Raw genomic sequence first — 14,796 nt, 5'->3', positions numbered from 1 at the left:
TGCCAGGCTCCCCTCCTTACAGTTCTGCTCCACTGGAAGCATCACCATCACCAATCACTGTATCAGACAGTGCTGGGTCGGGAGACAGAGCCCTGTGAGTATTATGGGATATGGATTTATCATGGGGATTAGGTCTGGCATGACAGTGAGAGGAGCTAGGGAGATGAAGGTCCAGAGTGGGAACTGGAGGGTCAGAGAAAGAGCCTCCACAGGCAATCTGAGAAGCCGGGCACGTCCAGAGCCTATTGGGAGTTGTGGCCTCTGGGGGTTCCCGGCTGAGCCTCTGGAGGTGGGCAGGGGGCTGCCGATGGTCAGCAGGGCCAGCAGGCAGGACATGGAACTAGATGCAGAGGTGAGGGGTGTGAGGACAATTGGGACTCACCGGGACTCTGGATCTGCCCGTCTCCACATCTGACTACTGTGACCTTGAGAGAGTAAAGATCACTGCCTCACCTCTGCTTTCCCGTCTCACGTACAGACACCATACAGGAAGGTGTCCTGAGAAACGTCTGTTGGCACCATTAGCACATTCCCTTCCTGCATCTCCCCTCTCTCCTCCTCCCAGGCCAGGCTTCTCCAGTCCCAGCACCTCCCCACACCTGCCCGATGGCTGCTCCGCCTCCCCCAGCAGACTATGAGCTCTGAGATGCTGGGCTGAGTCTCCCGACTCATCACGGTGTGACCAGCACCTGGCACAAGCTTGGAACAGAGCGGCGCTCAATATATGTTCGGAAATGGGTGAGTGAATAAATGAATGAGTGAATGATAGTTGCTGGGTTCTAGGAACGCAGGGAGAAAAGTCAGACAGGGAGGAGACTAGCCGCGGCCATCGGTACTGAGCACTTATACTCTGCATGACCCTGGGGAGAGGCTGAAGGTGGAGGAGGGAGGTGGAGATGAGCTGACCTGTGAGTGACCATAACACACATGGGTGAATGTGTCCAGCACCCTTGGATGAACCCAGGAAGAGACCTGGCAGGGAGCTCAGAGGCAGCGAGGCTGCTGCCAGCGTGTGAATCCTGGAGGACTTCCTGTAGGGGGTGCTGAGGAGGGAGGGCTGAAACAGGTGGAGTTAGGTGTGCCTTCCCGAGGGAGGAAAAGGCTCATGCAGACGAGAACCCAGGGCACACATCTGAAAGAGTGAGGTTTTTATTTTGCTCTCACTTCAGGCTGCTTTCTAGGTTTTGATTTCTAGAATGATTCCTGCTATTTTTTTTTTTTTTTTAGTTTTTAAAAATTATTTATTAACATTTTTCTCTTGGCCATATGGCAAGTGGGGTCTTAGTTTCCTGACCAGGGATCAAACCAGCAGCCCCTGCATCAAAAGCACAGAGTCTTATTCACATGAACCACCAGTGACGTCCCTAGGATGACTTCTATTGTTAAGGAGGATGGTCTTATTCATGTTAAGATTAATCTTCATGGTATAAACAGGAGACACAAACAGAAACGTAGTTCCTGAGTTCACTCCTGTCTCCAAGCTCAGCCTCTCTGGTCCACGCTCTACAAGGGGGCCAGGAGGATAACTCTAAATCCCTCCATGGCTCCCCATTGCCCTTGGGATATGGTACAGCCTACTTGAGATGAGTCCAAGGTCCTCCTCTCACCTCTGGACCTTCCCACCGGCTGCCTGGCCCCCACATAGAACACTCCTCACCCCTTAGATGCTGCCTCCTCAGAGCAGCCTCTCCTGTCCCAGCCTGGATCAGGGATCCCCTTGAACTCCCCAACTTACTACTCATCACGTTTGTCAGATTAGAGGCCTCCCTGATCGTCACTGTTCACCACGGAACCCTGCTCAGCAGCTTGAACTGGACTCCTGGGGCACCCTGTAGCCTGGCTGGACTCTGTGGGGTGTGGGGAGTTTTCTCTGTGGGGTGTGGGGAGTTTTCTCTGTGGGGTAGAGGGACCCACAGCTCTGAAGGGCACACAGTAGGGGCTCTAGAAATTCTTGAGTGAGTGGCTGAAACTGTGGCATTTCACTTAGCTTGTTCTTGTGTTACTTTTGCAAACTTCTGTTATTATCCCCACTTTTTAGACAAAAGAACAAAGGCTCAGAGAAGGGCACAAAGCTACTGGCTATGCTCAGCTTGGTCTAATTCCAGGGACCAATAAACAAGTAAAGCCAGGAGTCTGAGTGAGAATAAACAAAACCAAGGAGAGGACTCCTGGGAGTTACTCAGGTCTTGCTGTCTTCTATTAGGCACATGTGGGGCTTCTGTGGGGACTCAGATGGTAAAGAATCTGTCTGCAGTGCAGGAGACCCAGGTTCAACTGGAAGATGCCCTGGAGAAGGGAATGGCAACCCACTCCAGTATTCTCGCCTGCAGAACCCCATGGACAGAGGGGGCTGCAGTCCGTGGGGTTGCAAAGAAAGAGTCGGCCGTGACTAAGCGATTTAAAAGAAAGTCAGGTGCAGCCCTTTCCCCAGGGCAGGCCCGGTGCTCACGGTGGCAGTGACCCTGCTGCTATTTGTTCACTTTTCCTCAGAGGGAGGAGGGCAGGCCTCCTGGGCTGGCCCCGCTGCCGCATTGTAGTCTGAGGGGCCTCTCCAGGGCAGGCCTCACCCTCACGTGCAGGGACCTAGTGCTTCTGAAGACAGACTCAGAGCCCAGTGCCTGGGCTCACATGCCAGCTCCACCGCTTGCCAGGGGCATGAGCTTGGGCAAGTTAGCTTTCTTGGCCTGTTTCCCCATCCATCAAGTGGGATAATAATAGTACCTACCTCACAGGGTTGTGGTAAGGATTAAGTAAGTTAATATTTGTAAAGAACATAGAACACTGCCCAGCACAGAGTAAGTCCTATGTTATTATTTTTTAACTTTTTATTTTATATTGGAGTATAGTTGATTAACGATGTTGTGATAGTTTCAGGTGCACGGCAAAGTGGTTCAGTTATATATATACATATATATACATATATCTTTCCTTTTTCAAATCCTTTCCCCATTTAGGTTATTGCATAATACCGAGCAGAGTTCCCTGTGCTATACAGTAGGTCCTTGTTACCCATTAAGGTTTATTTATTTAAACTGCCACATGACTATTTATTATTTTATTTTTTAAAGACATTTTAATTTTATTTATTTTTTGACTGATCTGTGTGGCATGTGGGATCTTAGTTCCCAAACCAGGGATCAAACCTGTGCCCTCATAGTGGAAGCTTGGAGTCTTAACCATTAAACTACCAGGGAAGTTCCAAGATTTATTTTTTTATTGAATATAGTGGGTTTACAATGTTGTGTTAGTTTCTGATGTACAGTAAAGTGATTCAGTTATACAATATATACTATACATATATATTCTTTTTCATATTCTTTTATCATGGTTTATGACAGGATAAAAACATGGAATGCTTCTCGAATTTTTGTGTCATCTTTGTTCAGGGACCATGCTAATCTTCCTCATATTGTTCCGGTTTTAGGATCTATGCTGCTAAAGTGGGTACACATATACCAAATTTTTTAATGTGCGGCATCTACCCAGCAGTCCTACTTTGTGGAATCTGTCTGATGGACCACTTCATAAAATTCATAATGATAAATATTTAAGAATGTTCCTTGCAGCGTTATTTGTAAGGACAAAAAACTGGAAACAACACAGATGTTAATCAAAGGGGGAGTGGTTAAATAAGTTCTGGATATCCACAAGTGGAACACTGCGCAGGAGTGAAAGAGTGAAAAGAGCTGTGTGTGTGACGTTGAATTATCTGGAATCACGAACATTTGACCATTGTTGATATACAAAGTTGTCATGGCAGTTTTAGAGGATTCAATCTAGTACTACACACCTGTGTTAGCTTGCATTGCGCTGTCGTGACAAACAGACCCAAACATGTAATGGGTAAACACAACAGAGGTTTCTTTGTTGCTTAACAGTCCCAGGTTGAAGGGGGATGAGATAAATGATGGGGGGGTTCTCTTCCATGAGGCGATTCAGGGAACCACATTGAGAAAAAGTATGACATCTTCAACAGGTGTTTTTCCAAGGCTGCATGTTGATTCTGGCCAGACAGGAGAAGGAGCACACAGGTGCATGGGGGACAACCCGTGGCCCCAGCCAGGACGGGGTGCCCCTTACTTTGGCCCGTATTTCATTGCAGACGGCTTAGTCATACAGTCACACCTAACCATGAGGACCCTGGGAGATGCGCTCTAGCTGTGTGTATGGGAAGCAGGAAAGATGGGCACTGGTGGGTGGGCGGGCTGTCTCTGCCTGGTCTTCTCTAAGCCTCAGTTGCCCTGTCTTTACTATGGGGGCAGTGGTGTAGCTGCTGCATCGTAAATGGCAGAACACGTGTGCCTTCAGCACAGTCCCTGACCCACAGTGTTGTTGTTTAGTTGCGAAGTCGTATCTGACTCTCTGCGACCCCATGGAGTGTAGCATGCCAGGTTCTTCTGTCCCTGGGATTTCCCAGGCAAGAATACTAGAGCGAGTTGCCATTTCCTTCTCCAGGGAATCTTCCCGACCCAGGGAATAAAACCACGTCTCCTGCTTGGTAGGCAGATTCTTTACCACTGAGCCACCTGGGAAGCCTGACCCATAGTGACCGCCCCATAAATATTAGGATCACAGGCTACCTCCCAGAGGTCCCTACTGGAATCAAGTACCAATTGCCTGCGAATGTACCTAGCCTGGCTACGACAGAAAGTATTTCCCACATGCTCTCATCAGGCTTCCCAGGTGGCACTAGTGGTAAAGAACCACTTCCCAATGCAGGAGACATAAAAATGCAGGTTCAGTCCCTGGGTTGGTTGGGAAGATGGCATGGCAATCCACTGCAGTGTTCTTGCCTGGAGAATCCCACGGACGGAGGAGCTACAGTCCACGGGGTTGAACAGAGTTGGACACGACATAGAGAATAAACAACAACAACATACTCTTGTTACAATGGGTTATTGACCTTCCTCCCTGCCTGAGCCCAGGCAGACCTTCATCACAGGTGGTGGAGGTGATACGACATGACTCCTAAGACTGGTCCTAACAGGCAACGTGGTTTCTGCCTTTCATTCTCTCTCTCTCTCGCTGCCCTCCACCCCTTTCTCTCACTCACATGGGGGTTGCTCTTAGAACCTAGCCACCATGTTTTAGGAACCCAGGCCACCTGGAGAGGCTACTTGTGGGCGTCTCAGCTCACAACCCAGCTAGATCCCCCAGGGAGAGCCAGCATCAATTATCAGATATGTGAGCAGCAACATTCAGATGACGACTCCAGCCCCAGCCTTGAAGTTTTCCATTCGAGGCCTCAGACCCTGGTGGAGTAGTGGCAATTCTTCTCTACTGTCTGCATTCCCGACTCACAGGAATCAATAGTCAAGTAATGATGATTGTTTGAAGCGATTAGATTTTGGAGTAACTTGTTAGGCAGCAATAGATAATAGATAGGGTCATGCAGTTTTTAGTCTTCTCTTTCCTTCTTATTTCCCACTCATTTCTCCTGGGATCACCTCCCACATCTCCCACCTGCCCTCCATTCTTGTCCCAGGATCTGCGTCTGGGGGACCCAGCAGAGCAACACATTATGTGGAAAAGCTACATGTAGAAAAATGACAAACAGAAAAATTATTGGGTTCTCCCTTTTCAGGAATGGGTTTGAGAATCAGAAACTTTACTTTGTAGTCAATACATGTCTGAATTACTTATATATTAAGCAATACTTCATTATAATTTTTAAAACCTAAAAAAAATTCCATTTTCCTAACTTTGAGTCAGGTCTTATCAGAGTCAGCACTGACCGTGTGAATTGATCTCTGAGAAGGTGAGATTCAGACTTTTCCTATTTGTGGGCAGTAGAGTTGGGATGTGGTGACTTTTTCCTTTTTTCTTAATGCTTTAAATAAACTTTAAAAAATTGTGGTAAATTATATATGAAATTTACTATTTAACCATTTTAAAGGACACAGTGAAGTGGCATTAAGGGTGTGCACATTGTTATGTAACCATCACCACCATCCATCTCCAGAATCTTTCATCATCCCCTGCCCCCGAGTGGTCACCTTTCTCCTTTCTGTTTCCATGAATTTGAATCCTCTAGGTACCTCATATAACTGGAATCATACGATATTTGTCTTTTTGTGTCTGGCTTGTTTCACTTAGTGTGGTGGTTTCTTAAGTAGTCCCGGGATAACTTGCATGGTCACCTCCATGCACGGCCACACTCCCTGACATGAGACCTGTAGCCACCCAGCCAGCACAGGTGGGGCTGGTGGGCATGGCTGGCAATGTAGCGGGCACACGTGACTGGTCCAGACACTTTGTTACGGACGAGCTCACGGTGTCTCCCCTTCCCCAGTTCTGAGCAGAATTGCTGGGCGAGGGTTAATCAACATTCAGTCATGTTTCCAAGTTTAAATGGAGCATTTGTTTAATTATGTGTAAGTAGCAATACATTGTGGCCATTATCTAAATCACTATTTTATTTCCTGGATGTGGTTTCATAATGCAGGGTTTCTGCTCCAGCCTAGCATCATTAACAGAGAAGAGTTAATGAATATAAAAGCGTAAAGGCTAATTACACTTTAATTTACAATCATGGTCTCATTTTGGGACCACATGAAATCTGTTTTGAAAACAATTAAAAAAAAAAAAAACCCGCTCTTGCCCTGGTAAGTGGAGGGACCCCGGCCAGGAGCCCAGCTCTGCCTGCCACGTCGTGGCTGAGCGGCACTGGCTGGCACTGGTCCCCTCCCTGGCGCCATTACTAGGAGGCTGGTGAGGCCAAGTTCAGCGCCCTGTGACTCTTTTGTTCCCAGCAATTTTCCTCTTGCTTTCAGGGTCTGTGGGGAAGAGTTGGGGGAGCCGCATCTGGTCTGACCAGTGGTCTGACCATGCTCTTTTGACTTCGCATCACATTGAACCATGCCATTTGTAGTTACTTAGTGGTTTTAAAAATGGTGGCGATGGAAATTCACGTGTGTGTGTGTGTGTGTGTGTGTGTGTGTTGGGGGGGTAGTGGCGGAGGATGCTGACATTTACTAAGTTCCTGTGTGTGCCAGACACTATTTTGGGTACTTTTACATATATTATTTATTTCTTGAAATTGCTTATCAATGGCAATTAGTCTCCCTGAAATTTGAATTAGTCCTTCTGAAATGTTTAATGGAACTCTGGAATCCTTGTTAATTTTCTTAGCATAAAAATAGCATTGTAGTTACATAGAAGAATGTCCTTATTCTTAGGAGATGAAAAGAAATTTGTGGGTGAAAGGTCATGACATCACTTCCAAATGGCCTAGGAAGGTAATTTACGTATATTATATATACATTCTTTTTTTCTCTCAGGTGGTGCTAGTGGTAAGAAGTTGCTTGCCATGCCAGTGAAGGAGACATAAGAGACATGGGTTTGATCCTTGGGTCAGAAAGATGCCCTGCTGGAGGAAATGGCAACCCACTCCAGTCTTGCCTGGAGAATCCTATGGACAGAGGAACCTAGAGGGCTACAGTCCATGGGGTCGCAAAGAGTTGTACACAACTGAAGCAATTTAGCACATATATGTATATTTATATATAAATTCTATATATTTTAATATGTATAATTTATAATATATGATATATATAATATATATGTGTGTACATACATAGAGAGAGAGAGTGAGAATGAGGGAGACAGAGACCCAGAGAGAGAAACAGAGATAAATGGGCAAAGTATGAATTGTTGTCGAATCTTGCTGGAGGGCATGCAAGAGTTCAGTGTGCAGTCCTTTCAACTTTCCTGCTTTGAAAGCTCATAATAAAAATGGGAAAGAAAAAACATCCTCCCAACTGGCTGCCCTGAACCGCTTTACCTTCTTTTCTTGTTAAATAAACTCTTTTTCTCCCAAATGAGGTAAAAAGTCCATTTAATTAAGTCCAGCATCTGTCTGATTTTGCATTGTGGATTACTGGAGTCTGGAATAATAATTAATCAGATAATCAAATAATAATTGATTAAACAAATATGCAAGAAAGCCACATAAAACCTCAGAGGGGATGGCCTGCAGTGGGGCCTGGTTGTCATTTGCTTCTGAAACCCTCAAGAACAATCATTTAAAGACGTCCCACCAGCTGCTGAGCATTTATGCGAAGGGGGCAGTAAAGAGCCCTCTCAGTATTAGCCGAGTCACCCGTAGGAATTCATCCGCTGGAAATATGGGGGTTGGGCTGCAGCATTATTTGTGTTAAACATAACAGTGAAGTGAAAGTCACTCAGTCACGTCCGACTTTTTGCCACCCCATGGACTATATGGAATTCTCCAGGCCGGAATACTGGAGCGGGTAGCCTTTCCCTTCTCCAGGGGATCTTCCCAAGCCAGGGATCGAACCCAGGTCTCCCGCATTGCAGGCAGATCCTTTACCAGCTGAGCCACAAGAGAAGCCCTAAACGTAACAGTGGGGATGCCGAAATAGAAGAATCCGAAAATAAAACAACACAGTGCATTTTAAGACTTTCTATAATTCCTGCACAGTTTGGTAGGAGGGTCTGCGCGCCCCACCTGTGACTCCACCCTCTTGGCCATAGCTGATTGGGTCAGGCAGACACAGTACTCAAGCGGGGCCAATCAGAATGGCTGCCCCAGGAGTCTGGAAAAGAGACTAAGGAATCCCAGTGCAGTCTGAATCTGGGAAACGTTTCCGGCCATCCTCTGCCCGGTGGACTAAGGAACCCGCGTGCCACGAGTACCGAGTAGCCCTCGCGGAGAGAAGCAGAAGACAGCGGGGGTGCTCTGGGGAGGCCGGACAATCCTGCCAGGCCTCATCGCGGTCCTGCCCTTGGCTTTTAGGAGATTCCACTGTAATGTTCTGTTAAATTCCCTTTTTGTTCTGTTGAATCTAGCTTGAATGGATTTCTGTTGCAACCAAAATAGTCCTAAGATAGTGAACATGTCTTGTTTTAATAATATGAAGGAAAATTATAGAAATCACAGTCATTTACTGTGCGGCCCCGGCCTGTGCAAATGTTTCAGATCCATTCCTGGTTATTCCCACTCTGCCTGGTGTTGCAGAGCCCTGCCCTGCAACTGAGCTTCCCAGGCCTCTCAAATGGCCAGTGGGAGGCCCTGGAGGAGACAGGAGGGCAGGAGAAGGGAGAAGCCAGGCTATTTCTCTCCCTGTAGTCCTACCCTGAGCAGCCTCTGATAGGGGCCATGCTCTCTCTGCAGTTCCACCCTGATGGCCCCTGTGAACCCCATCTCCTCCTTTTGTGCTGCCCACACAGTGGGGAGGCGGCTGTCTGCTTCAATGATATCTGGGTCTCTGTTCCATTCCTATTGGCTTCTCAGCATTTTGGTTACCTGTGCAGTTAATTGCCTGTATCAAATTCCACCTGTTGAAGTACTGTTTATGTGGTTGAATGCTGACGGAAACACATGATCTCATTTTACTTTCGAAATGCCCCTCTGAGGGAGATATTAGGACCCTCACTTTGCAAATGGGAAGCTGATGCTCAGAGAAGCTAAGTAATGCACCCCAAAGTCACACAGCTCTTTGAGCTCTTACTATTGGGCTGTTGTCTTTAGTCACCTTGTTAGTTAGAATGGTCTTCCCTTGTGGCTCAGTTGTTAAAGAATCTGCCTGCAATGCGGGAGACCTGGGTTCGATCCCTGGGTTGGGAAGATCCCCTGGAGAAGGAAAAGGCTATCCACGCCAGTATTCTGGCCTGGAGAATCTCATGGACTCTGTAGTCCATGGGGGTCACAAAGAGTCGGACACGACTGAGTGACTTTCATTTTGACTTTCTTAGTTAGAATGAGGGCTTCCCAGCTGTCGCTAGTGGTAAAGAACTTGCCTGTTAGTGCAGGAGACACAAGAGATGTGGGCTCAATCCCTAGGTTGGGAAGATCCCCTGCAGGAGGAAATGGCAATCCATTCCAGTATTCTTGCCTAGAAAACCCCATGGACAGAGGAGCCTGGTGGGCTACAGTCTGTAGGGTCGCAAAGAGTCGGACACTACTGAAGCGACTTAGCGTGCATGTATAGTTATAAAGAAAAGTTATTAAAGACAAGCAACAAGAAACAAATCCTGGGCAAGTGCAGGACTGATACAGAGGGTCTGGATTGGCCCTGCAGGCCTGGAAAACTCCCTCAGGCAAATTCATCCCCTCTCAGCCCCTGGACAGCACAGGGACTGGTCCTGGAATCTCAGGCCACAACTGAGTAGCTCAGAGCCCCTGGGCATGAGCCTTTCTGAGCCCAGGTCTCTCCTCCATTATGAGAGAGAAGTCAAGTTTAAAGGTCAGATCCCCCAAGAGGCAGCACAAACACGCCTCAGACAACAATGGTGGTTACTGCACGGTGGTCAAAGTGCTGCCCGTAGCCTGAAGTGAAGTCACCCCATAAGCCTATTCAGGTCTCGTGCCTGCATCGCCTCCTCCTCTGGGGCCTCAGCCAGCTGTGCGGATGCAGAGGAGGGATGTGGATGCTGTGTTTCAGTTACTGATCCACCCTTGTCTAGGACCAGTACCACCTGTTCTCATTGACTTAGGATTGTTCTTGTTTCAAAAACTATGCCCATTTTTCATATCCATGAACTATTTGGGCTTGAAGGACTGGTTCTATTTTTTTCCTGACACATATGAAGTGAAATGTATAACTATTAGAGGAAAAATGCTTCTGGGAGCCCATGGGCATTGATGATAGGGGCCAGGAAAACTGTGCCCCTGCTGTTAGCCGAGTGACCCCAGACATGTGACTTCTCCTCTCTGGCCTCAGTTTTCTTACCTATAATCTTGGTCCCTATCTCAGGGGGTATTGTCAGGGTTCCTTCAACTAATTCAAAGGTCCAGAGGACAGGTACCACCTACAATTATTGTTGTGTTACTGTTTTGTTATTATTGCCAGCAATCTGTGGCCTGAGTGGGCCCCTTGTGGCCTATGGAAGTATAAGGCCAGATTCCAGGGCTTCTCAGGTGCCCCAGGCCAGGCACTGGGGTGAGGGGTGGGCACCCTAACTTCTGTAGAGCTGTGGAGACAACTAATCTGCAGCCCTTAATTATTTTTTAAATTCTGTAACCAGGGATGGAACCTGGGCGCCCTGCAGTGGAAGCATGGAGTCCTGACCACAGGACCACCAGGGCATTCTTTTCTGAATTAATTAATTAATTTGCAGCCCTTATGAGTGGCCTCTAATCTGGGATGGTTGGGAGGCTCCTATCCCCTGGTGAGCTTGTAGCTCTGGCACCTGGCATCTCCTCCTCTCAGGTCGGATCCCTTTTGTGCATTCAACTCAGATTCCCAACTCAGAGTCATCTGGGGAATTAGCTTGAGTCTCCATTTTGGCATCAGAGGGAACTGGGTGCAAATCCTGTCCTGCTGGGGAAGCTCTGTGACTCTGAGCACATGGCTTAACCTCTCAGAGGCTTTGTCTCTTCAGGTGTGAGACGGTAGTGCTGGTGATACCCACCTCGAGGGCTCAGTCATGCAAGTCCTTACTGTTGACTGGGCCAAGGTGGGTGTTGGTGGAGTGATGGGGATGTGACCTGGTGCAGAAGGACCTGGTCAGCGAGTGTTGCTACAGTAACAGTAAGAATGGCCACGTTTATTGAGCCCTCACTATGGGCAAGGTGTACTGCTAAGTGCTGGATGTGGGTCCACCTGGGGCTCACTCAGCCTCTTCTTCCCTGCTGCCAGTCTGAGAGCTGATGGGGACCATGATGGCTGAATTGGATGGAACTCTACCTTCTCCCTGGCCTTTGCCTGCCCAAAGAGAGAGTCCACGGGCATCCCAGAAGACCAGCCGGGCCTGAACCAGGAGGCCTTCTGGAGTTTCATGGGCACCTGAAGAGTTGAAGCTGGAGGGCTGGCTGAACTTCCATCCACTCCTACTTTGCAGATAGAAACACTAAGGCTCAGAGCAGAGAAGGGCTTGTCTGAGGTCCCCACAGTGGGTTAGGAGCCCAGACTTCTTGTTTCCCCACAGAGGCTATGGTGACATTTCCCTTATGGTGGGGAAACAGCCAAGGGATGCGGTGATGGGACAAGGACATAAAGATAGCCGTGCCACCCACCCCGTGGTTCTGGAAGTTGTTTCCAGGCAGTTTTCCAGGGGAATTCCTGACTTGGAGCCAGGATGTCTGACTCCTTAGAGGCCAGTTCTCTGGTGGGACTATAAAGGGAGCCAGTGCTGGGACCTGGGCTGAGGGTCTGGGGGCAGAAATGAAGACTCCACCTGCAGGTGCTTGGACCCAAAGTGACCCTCCTCCCCCTGCCTGCTCAGCCCCCCTATCTCTAGCTCCCCTACTCATTCCATTCACTTCATCCTTCTGAGATTTATTCCCGAGTCTCGAAGCCTGGAAATAATTTGCTGACAAAGCCCCGTCCTCGGCAGGTGCTTTAATTGGTTTTGTGGGAGCAGGTCCGGGAGCATCTATTTAGAAGGAAATAGAAATTATGGCGGTGCTGCCTGTCCTTTCTCTGTAATGGGGACTGTGGAGTGTGTCTCTCTGTGTGTATGTGTGTGTGTTTTGTGGGGGGTTGGGGAGGGCAGCTCAAGGAAAGCAGAGACCCGGTCACAGAGGTTGTAGGTTCCTGGGCAGGGGTGTCTGGGACCACGGGGAGTAAGGGGTAGGGGCTGCAGGCCGCCTGCCTCCTTGGCCCTGGACCAGCCTTGGAATCAGGGCAGGGCAACTTCTCAGCCTCGTAGAGCTGAGGGAGGGAGAAGGCGGTGGGCTAGAGGGATCCCAGGTGCCAGGACACGGCTGGGCTTAGCAATCAGGAGCCTCGTGTCTGTCTTTTTCCAAGGACACCCTAGCACCTGTGGGTGGGCATCCTCTAAAACACAAATCACAGTTGTAACTCCTTGACTCAAAGCCCTTCCGTGTCTCCCCACTGCCTTCAGAACAGAGCCAAGTCCTTAGCTTGACATTCCAGGTCCCTCACAGTCTGTCTGTCCTCTGTCTGTCCTCAGAAGACAGATGACCTCCTCAGCCATGTCTTTCTTTTCTCCAATCCCCAACTGCTCCCTACAGTAGTCTTTAGTCACCTGTCTTCCTGTGTGCCCTGCCCCTTGATCACCCGGCAACTGCCTCGTGACTGAGAAGATCATCCCTACTTTCATTTTATAGCCTAGGAAATGGAGGCTCAGAAAGGTTAAGTCACCTGCCAGAAGTCACACAGCAGGGCTGGGACTCCAACCCAGGACTATCTAGTACCCAGTCCCATACTCTTAACTACCAAGGTACAGATGGGAACTAGCCAAACTCCTACAGGCCTCTGAGCTCCACATCTTGCCCTGAAATATCCCTGCCTGCATTTTTCCATTGGCAAACTCTTATGCATCCTTTTAAAGCCCACTTGACGTCACTTTTTTGGGAATCCTTTCCTGACTGACCCCTCCCATGTCCAGTCTCTCCTTTGAGCTTCCCCAAACCACAGCCAAGCACTCATCTCAGCTCTGATCTCTGGGTTTGTCCTTGTTTTGTGTTAGTGTCTGCCTCATGCTCTTCATCCCTCCCTCCAGACAGAACTCCAGCTAAACCACTGACCCCACAATGAGGACTGCAGCCCTGAAGCACAGATGGGTCAGATCCTGGGACCTGAACTCTTTTCTTGCCTGGGGTATTGAGCAGCCTAGACCACAGCTGCTCTGTGTGATCCTGAGAAAGACCATGCGTCTCTGTGGACTCAGCGTGCCCATCTGTAAAATGGGAGGATCAGTCTGGTGGCATCTGACTCTTGGGGACTCTGAGGGCCAGGCTTGGGCTGGAGCCTTACCAATGTGACTGTGACCTTTGTGATGGGTGTGGGGGGTGGCCACTCTCCATGTCAGGGTGGGTCACATCAAAAGGCCAGTGCTGATGCCTGGCATGGGTTCCACAAGGTAACCGTAGACGGGGCTGGTAGAGCTCTGAAGTGGGTCTCGAATCAGGGCTGCAGTCTCGGCTCTGCCACTCACCTGCTATGTGTGAGCTCAGGCAAGCCCCCCGACCTCATGAGCCTCGGTCTCATCTGTAGGATGCAGTAATAATAATAACCACCCCACAGGGTTGATTTGCTGTGACGATCGCAGGACAGGTGCACAGGGCCTGGCCCAGAGCATGTGTCATGAGTGCAAAAAACTGGGTGCCACCTCCCTGCTAGCACAGAAGGGGGCAGAGGGGGTCCTAAAGGATCTCTGTGCAGTTAGACAACCAGCCTGACTCACAGAGACCAGGCCAGTGCTAAGGGGCTCTCGTGGGTCTTGGTTTCCTGGCCCCAAGGTGGACCCTGAGGCTGGGGCTCCTAAGGTTTTTTTTCCTGTTGTGATTTTTTTTTTAAGACTCCAGAACGCTAGTAGTAAAGTACCCACCTGCCAATGCAGGAGAGATGGGATGCAGGTTTGATTCCTGGGTGGGGAAGACCCCCTGGAGGAGAGCATGGCAATCCACTCCAGTATTCTTGCCTGGAGAATCACAAGGACAGAGGAGCCTGGCGGGCTATATAGTCCATGGGGTCGCAAAGAATCGAACACGACTGCAGCGACTTGGCACACACACGCATGTGATTTTTTTGGTTTGTTTTTAAGACTCCAGGACAGTGTTAAGTGGGTGCGGGCAGTTCCTGGACAGATGGGCAGCGTGTGGGTGGGTGGGCTCAGAGGAGGGCTGGGGCGGGCAGAGGCAGGCGGCGCGGGGAGGAGACCAATACGACCCAGGAGGTGGCCGGCCGGGTTCGGAGACCCCCGTTCACATGCCCCAGAGTCAAGGTCCCGGCCAGGTTTCCCCGCGTCCCGGCTGTGCGCCCCGCCTCAGTCTCCCGCTCTGTCAAACGAGGAAGCAGCCCCCGCGCGTGGCCGGGCTGGGGCGCGAGCAGGGTGGGCCGGGCAGGCGGCGGCCGCGGGGCTGTG

At 49.4% G+C, this 14,796-nt stretch overlaps 1 non-coding gene across 1 annotated transcript; it reads right to left on the bottom strand.

Moving 5' to 3' along the window:
• Positions 1–3,341: 3,341 nt before the first annotated feature.
• Positions 3,342–3,450, bottom strand: LOC122704127. Its single transcript, XR_006343753.1, has one exon. It is a non-coding gene; the product is annotated as a U6 spliceosomal RNA (small nuclear RNA).
• Between the last annotated feature and the right edge of the window lie 11,346 nt (positions 3,451–14,796).

Source organism: Cervus elaphus, chromosome 11 (genome assembly GCF_910594005.1).
Source record: "Cervus elaphus chromosome 11, mCerEla1.1, whole genome shotgun sequence".
In the NCBI taxonomy this organism is placed as follows: domain Eukaryota; kingdom Metazoa; phylum Chordata; class Mammalia; order Artiodactyla; family Cervidae; genus Cervus; species Cervus elaphus.
Note: the sequence above shows the minus strand (reverse complement) of the source record. Positions and strands in the feature narration are given on the sequence as shown.